Below are 7,766 nucleotides of genomic sequence, written 5' to 3' on the forward strand. Positions count from 1 at the left end.
GCACGAGGCTTTATTGGATATTTATTTGGGGTGTTTGTATTTTTTAATTATTATTTTGATATTATTTAGATCTGAAAAGTCATCAAAGCCCAGATTAATACATACACAGTAAAACAAACAAAAAAAATACACAGTAATATGAGTGGATATCTCTACATGATCTAGATTATTTTTAAACTTCTTCTTGATTATCAATGTTGTCTGAAGTTTCTGTAATGAGCATTTATTTACTATTTATAGGTTAAGAACAAACATAAAATTTCTTTTTCCTACAAAAAATGATTATCTCATATTAAGTGATTTTTCTTCTTTCTATTTTAATGCATTTTTTTCAAATGTTTACAATAAACATATATAATAAGAAAAAGTAGTCATTATTTTATTTCTAAAGAGACCTTGGTGAGGAAATTGTTTATTTTTTTGCCTGAGTGCTGGGAGCATACAAAGATGGAATTTAGGAGACCAGCACAATAAAAAGGCTTAAGTACTCTATAAAAAATGATGAGTCAGCAAAGGCAAAAGTGCTGTCTCACTGTATAGAAAGATGTTCTCGCCCCAGCTGGGTGAGCTTTGGTTCAGACTTAGGCAAATTCACCTCTGCTACTAAAGTGAGCTGGTATACCATGTCCTACTCTCCACCTGGCCAGAAAGATAAACAGCTAGAAAGAGTCTGAAATGGAAAGAGCAAGCCCAGCTTATTCAGTGTCAAATACTATTTGATGAACTGTTTGATCATTTATATAATGTCAATTTGACTTAGAAATTAAGGTAAAGGGCCCAGAAATAACGAAATTTGCAGGCTCTACATAACCAAAATGTGCAAGTAACTTCATCTCTTGGACCAAATGCCTTTTTCTAGTAAAAATCAGTATTTTCTGTGGTCTTTCTCAATTCTAATAGTCTATCAATTGTGTTGTTTCATAATAAATGAATTTGCATATATGCAGGAAATTCCTGTCTTCTAATTTCATTTTGGGAAATATTTGACAAAAGTGAAATTAATAGAGAAAAAATTGTCGGTGACTAGTTATCATTTAAAGACACAATAAAGCATCTTCAAGAAGGTAATTTTAGCTGTGGTTCTTAAAAGAAAAATTCTTTAATGTCCACTCAAAATACTGCATGATGTTCTTTTTGGGGGAAAACCTCAAAATAGGCAGCATACAGCTAAGGCAGCAACCCGTACAAATCCTCTTAATTTTGTTCTGAATTGCCAAGCCAGTAGCATGATGTTGATGAAATCTTCAAACTTTCCTGTTGATGCTGACATAACAACATGCAAACATTTTAACAATGTGCACATTAATAACTGTGTTCATCTGAACAGTTTCTCTAGGAGTTTGCCTACTAATCTTACCACTCACTTAAGCAATTGTGAAACTGTTAATGTGTGTAGTAATTTTTTAAAAGCTTCAAGAGAGTAATTATAATGTAAGGCTGGGTGGATGCATATAATTTGGTATTTTTAACTCAGAGATCCCCATCTAGAAACTTCCTGACAATGAAACTTTGTCAGAGAGAAATGCTGGTATACATACAGGAGAGACTACAATGCCTGGAGAAAAGAGGGTGTAATCACCCAAAAAGAAGTGGGTGGTGCTTTGATTGCAAAGCCCTTGGGCAAATGCCCAAAACTGGTGTTTCTCTTCAGCTTTCTTCTGTTTGCTTGCAGCGTTCTAAATGCTGGGCAGAGCCATTCACAGTAAAGTCTGAAATTTTGAAAATCCTTGGGAATGAAATGGAAATATTAACAGTTTCTCATTTTCAAAGAGCAAAGAATTTTGTTTATAGATAAGAAGCAGTCATTTTTCAGTGGATTTGCAAATGCCTTCATTCTTATCTGGAAAAGGCTTCTTAGAAATTGTTTGATCTTTTGTACTCTTTTAGCTAAATGAGTCAGTTGAAAGTTGATGTGTGATTTATGTTGTGAGACACAGTGGATCAGCTGGTGGGTGACATGGTGACGCATGGGTTGGTAAAAGAATTTACCAGAGATAAAGTATGGGAATAGAAAAAGAGTTTATTAGGGATACTCTGCTATAGATAACAGAGGGCCACACAGGTGGCGGGGGGGGGTGACTGTGTGAGCACAGGTGTGAAGAACAAGGGAAAGTTTCAACAGTTACACTCCTGTAGAAGATGGTGGCCCACACAGGTGAGAGGGGCCTGTGTGAGCGCCCAGGGCTGGTTGGTGGCGTTTTATAAGGCAGGATCACAAGGTGCCTGATCAGCTTGTGCACAAGTCTCTAATTGCTTGTAGGTGAGGTAAAAGATTTAGGGTTCTACTGTAAAGGGCGGTGGGATTCATGACTCTGATAAGGTGGGCTGAAACCAATAGCCAACCTGAGCTATTATAAGATTAGGCATTACCTGGTGCTATTAGTCTGTTAGGGGCAACATGCCCAGTAAAGAATGTCTGAGAGCCCAGAAATGGGGGTCATAGGACTTTGAAGGACATCAGTTGGCCCAACAATTTAGATATCTTTTCTGCTGCCATTGGAGCTAATGCTGTTGACTCATTTTGTTGCTGAACACAATTTTATGTGCCTGATGTACACTGAGTACAAATAAATGGAAACATCAGAGTTTGGATCAGAGAAAGGTTTATTGCAAGGGCCATGCAAAGAGAACGGGTAGCCCATGCTCAAAAGACATAAACTCTCCTATGGTTTTGGGGGAAAAGTATTTTTGGCAAAATTTAAGGTGAGGGCTGCAGGGTGTGTGACTTTCTTCTGCTTGGTTGGTGGTGAGGCAACAGGGTGGTGTTCCAGGAATCTCAATCATCAGCCCTCTGGTTGCAAACAGTGTGGGGTCTCAGTATGTAGTAGTTACCATCCTACACCTCGGCAGGAGCCTTAGTTCAGGTAGAAGAACTCAAAGATACATTGTTATGTATATTCCTTGAGGAGGAACTAGAACCCTGCTTTATTGCTTCACCACTGTTTCTTGACTATTCCTCTTTTGTTTCTTCATTTCTTCATTTCCCTGATTAGCAACTGTTTGAATCTGCCCTTTGGAACTCTGGGAAGGTCTAGGAGGCTGAAGCCTTTTTCTTACAAACAAGAAGAAAGGGAGACCGGGAGGCAGAGGGGGTGGTGGTGGGGCACTGGAAAGTCTTTTGTACCCTGGAGGGTCCTACAGGGTCCTACCTGGTTTCAATTTCTAAGAAAACACTGTAAAACCATCAGGTGAGGAACCACTAGTTGTTACTACTAAGTTGAGCAAGTTTTAAAACTAGTGTTGACTGACATAAATGCTCAGCCTAAAAGTTGAGAGTTATGTTTTATTTGGCAGGAGGACTGGAGCTGGGATGATAGCCTCTCAGATCACTCTGAGGATCTTCTCCGAAGAGGTAGGGGAGGAGCTAGGATATATAGGAGCTTTACAACAAAGACCAGGTAGTTGTAACAATAAAGATTACTTGTTATCTGAAGAAAACCAGGCATCTCAAGTTAAAGAATTTAGTGCTTTTCTGTGTATGGGAGGAGGCAAACATTTGGGCTCAGTGAATTCATTCCTTTGACAAGCACCTAGCTATCTAGGGCCAGTGTCCTGTCCTTTCTTATTCTGAGTCCCCTCAGGGTGCACCATTGTGAGTGGCTACAGAGGCTGGGCTGCAGGCTTATCTTCAGTGGGGGGTGGCAGCAGCTGCTGATGACTTGGTTTCAGCATTCTTTGTTTACTGATACGGTTTGTAGTATTTTTTGTTCACAATATGTAACAGTGTATCTTTGAGATCTTCTGTAGGAACTAAGGCCCCCACCAAGCTGGATGATGGTAACTTTAGGCTGAGTATCAGAGTCCTGGAACACTGTTACCTCACCATCAACCAGTCAGAAGAAAGTCGTATACTCTGCAGGTCTTCCCCACAAATTTTGCCTATAAAAATCTTCCCCATAGGAGAGTTCAGGTCTGTTGAGCATGAGCCACTCATTCTCTGTGCATGGCTCTGCGATAAACCTTTCTCTGCTTCAAACTCTGACGTCTGGTTTGTTTGGCCTCCCTGTGGGTCAGGCACATGAACTTGGGTTGAGCAACAGATTCTTCTGCTATAATCATACATATAGTTTTACTATGTGCTAGACATTTTTCTTGGTTCTTTAGATACATTAACACAAACTTCAAAGTAACTCTGTCAGGAAGGTTCTATTATTATCCCCATTGAGTAAATAATGTTAACTCTTCAAAGGTCATGCACCCAGTAAATAGCTGGTTTGGAACCCAGGCAATTTGGATTAAAAGCCTATGCTCTTAGACACTATGCTAACTATTTCACTGGATTATAACTGTCTCTTTACATGTCTAGGTCATTGTGATACTGTGATTTATTATGAGAAATATATATTTGGTCTTCATCCCCACTCCTGGTACAGAGCTTTTAAAACCCTAGGAATTTCCTAAATTCCTAGAAACAGAAAATATGTCTTTTGTTACGTTAATGGGTGACTTCTGGAAAGCCCCTAGATCACCTAAGGGTGGGGTCTGGTTGCCTGGGGAACAAACCACCTGGTTAGAGGGCTGGATCTTTTAGTCCCACCTCTGACTCCAGGGAGGTGAGAGGGGCTAGAGACTGAGTTCCATCATCCAAGGCCAGTGATTTAACTATTCACACCTATGTAATAAATCCTTCATAAAAACCCAAAAGGAAAGGGTTCAGAGAGCTTCTAGGTTGCTGAACAAAACACTTCCACGTGCCATTGTGCCAGGTCCCAAACTGCACAGTGACAGAAGCTACTTTGCTCAGGACATTGCCCTATGTATCCCTTCTTCTAGCTGTTAATTTACATTTTAAAAAATATCATTTTTAATAAACTGGCAATCTAGTGAGTAAACTCATTTGCTGAGTTCTGTGAGCTGTTCTAGCAAATCATTTGAACCCAAGGAGGTGATCATGGGAACCTCAGCTTTATAGCCAGTTGGTCAGAACCACAGGTGACAGCTGGGACTTGCAATTGGCTTCTCAAGTGGAGGGCAGTCCCATGGGACTAAGCTTTTAACCTGTGGAATTTAATGTTATCTGTGGGTAGATAGTGTCAGAATTAAACTGAATTCTAGGACATCCAGTTGGTGACAGAAAATTACCTGGTAGTGTAGGGGAAAAACCCACACAGTGGAATTGGGCAAAGAATAATAGTCCCCCTTAAGAACTGACTGTTCACTCCTTGAGGATAGGTGTTGTGGCTCAGTCATCTTTTTATCTTTATTGCTGAATACAGTGTAAGAGCCAAACAGATTTTGTTGAAATAAATTGCAAACTCTTTAAAGACTAGAATTCTTTTCACACGCATGGTATACAGTGTATTTTGAATGCTCTGCACACTAGGAATGTAAATAAACATAGATAAAGGAATGGATTTATCTCCTTATGAATAGGGTAAATTTTAAAGAGAGGATAGCAAGTGCTGCAAAATAGTAAATATAAATGGAATTTATTTCTAGACAGAAACTGCTAAAGATTAAAAAGTCAAATCTGACTCCCTTTCAAAAACTTGATCCTTCTTTCTCCTTAAACTCTCCAATAATTCACTTCTCTTAAAACCAGATTTCCATCATCTTATGCACTAACTAAACTTTTTCCTTGAAGTTCTTAACCACTCATGTCTTAGATGAGCAATTCTGAGCCTTTTATCCTCCTTGGCACAGAAGATGCTCCTTCAGGTAAGAAAACTTCAGGTAACACGTAATTCCCATCCATAGGATTCACTAAAAGGCCCTTTCCCTTCACAAAATTTTCTCAAGTCACTTACATGACTCCCCAGCTCCTCCTCTCATTCCATTCCCAGGCCGGGGAATCACTACTAAGACCACTTCCTACCTTCCCCTTTCTTGTTGCTGGTTTTTATTCTGTTTTGAAGAGCTAATTATTTATTTCCATTTTTCTGTTTGCCAACTGAAAGAAAAACACACAACCTAAAAGTTGAGAATTATGTTTTATTTGGAGACTTTACTGAGGACTATAGCCTGGGAAGGTAGCCTCTCAGATAGCTCTGAGGAGACTGCTCGAAAGAGGTAAGGGAGGACCCAGGAGAAGAAGGAGTTTTTGCTGGAAAAAAAAAATGTAGTCAAACATCAAATGATGACTGCTAATCACAAAAAAAAATAAATAAATAAAAGAAACTTCCTCAAGTTAATGATGTTAGTGCTTTTCTGTGTATGGGAAGATAAGGGTCAGGCGCCTTGAAATGATTCCTTTGGTATGCATCTTAACTGTCTAGGGCTACTACCCTGTTCTTCTGCATCCTGAATTCCCCTCAGGGTGCACATTGCAGGTGGCTGCAGTGGCTGAAGCTTGATGGAGGCAACATTCTTTCTTTACCAGAATGGCTGGCAACATTCTTTGTCTGCATATCTATTTCTTCACTAGTGATCCTATCTATGCTTAGAATATACTTTGCTATATTCCAAGGAATCCAAGAGTCCCCTTTAAAATGGCCCCTTTTCTTTCCAACATTGCAACAAATAAAATTCAGACTGTACAACGATTATTTATTAACCCTATATACAGATTTGTTTAATGTGCTTACATAAGTTTTTCTATATTGTATCTCTGAATATGAAAGATATCTGCCATCTGTATTTGCCATCTCAAAATTTTAGTGACTTGACAAAGTCACAATTCAAAATTGGTCCAGCAGCTCTGTTCAGCAGCTCCCTTCTAAGTGTTGACTCAGGGAAGCTCCACTTTCTAAAAATCCTTTGCTTACAATCATGGGACAATGGAGAGAGTGCACAAAAAATTGTGAAGGACATTTTAGGAGCCAGATCCAGAAGTGGCAAAAATAGCTTCTGTTCACATTCTATTTACCAATCTGTCAACCTAAACAAATATAGGAAACAGTAATCAAGTAAAAAGTATTTATTTGGGATCAAAGGATGGCAGTTCCAGGCACTCAGTTACTCAGACTCAGGAAGTAACCCAAAGAGTGTCCCTAGGGAGTAAAAATCAGGAGCTTTTAAAGGCAAAGAAGAGAGATTTGCATTACAAAGAATTTGGGGTGTATGTATATATACATATATATATATACTTTTTTTTAGTTGACATATAATCAGGTTACAATGTTGTATCAATTTCTGGTGTACAGCATAATGCTTCAGTCATACAGGAACATACATATATTTGTTTTCATATTCTTGTTACCATAAGTTGCTATAAGATATTGAATATAATTCCCTGTGTACACAGTATAAACTTGTTTATCTATTTTATATATATTAGTTAGTAAGGCAGAAGCTAGTCTTGGCTGAACATGACTGAGTGCTAAGGCTATCCCTAGAGAGAAGGAAACGTCTATTATTGTCTATTATTGCAGGTATTCTTGCAGAGTCCTTGGAATATTTGTGGTTTGGCCAGGTCAAAAGTTCATGGCTCTAGCCTGTGAGGACATGGGTAGGTCCACCTTCTTAATGGCCCCCAAGCTCCATTTTAAAACTCCTTGACATAAGTGACTCCATTTTGTTTCATATTTCTGAAGTCAAATGGCTGTGATCTATTTGATCTTACTACGAGAGACACTGAACTATGAAGCATTCCCATAGTCCCAAGAGGAGGAAACAAGATTAGTGAGCATCTAGTTAGTCTCTGCCACAGTCCTCCTTTCTAGCCACTCATTGTCCCTTTATCTGTCCTCCCACACATGAAAGATATTGACTCCCATCACTAACCCAAAACCTTTCATCACTAATTGCATCAACTCAAAATCCAGGCTCTTTTTTTTTTTTCTATCTATCTATCAATTGGCCAATTTTCTCCTGGGCTCATCTCTTTT

The sequence above is a fragment of the Camelus dromedarius genome, chromosome 1, assembly GCF_036321535.1.
Source record: "Camelus dromedarius isolate mCamDro1 chromosome 1, mCamDro1.pat, whole genome shotgun sequence".
Lineage (NCBI taxonomy): Eukaryota > Metazoa > Chordata > Mammalia > Artiodactyla > Camelidae > Camelus > Camelus dromedarius.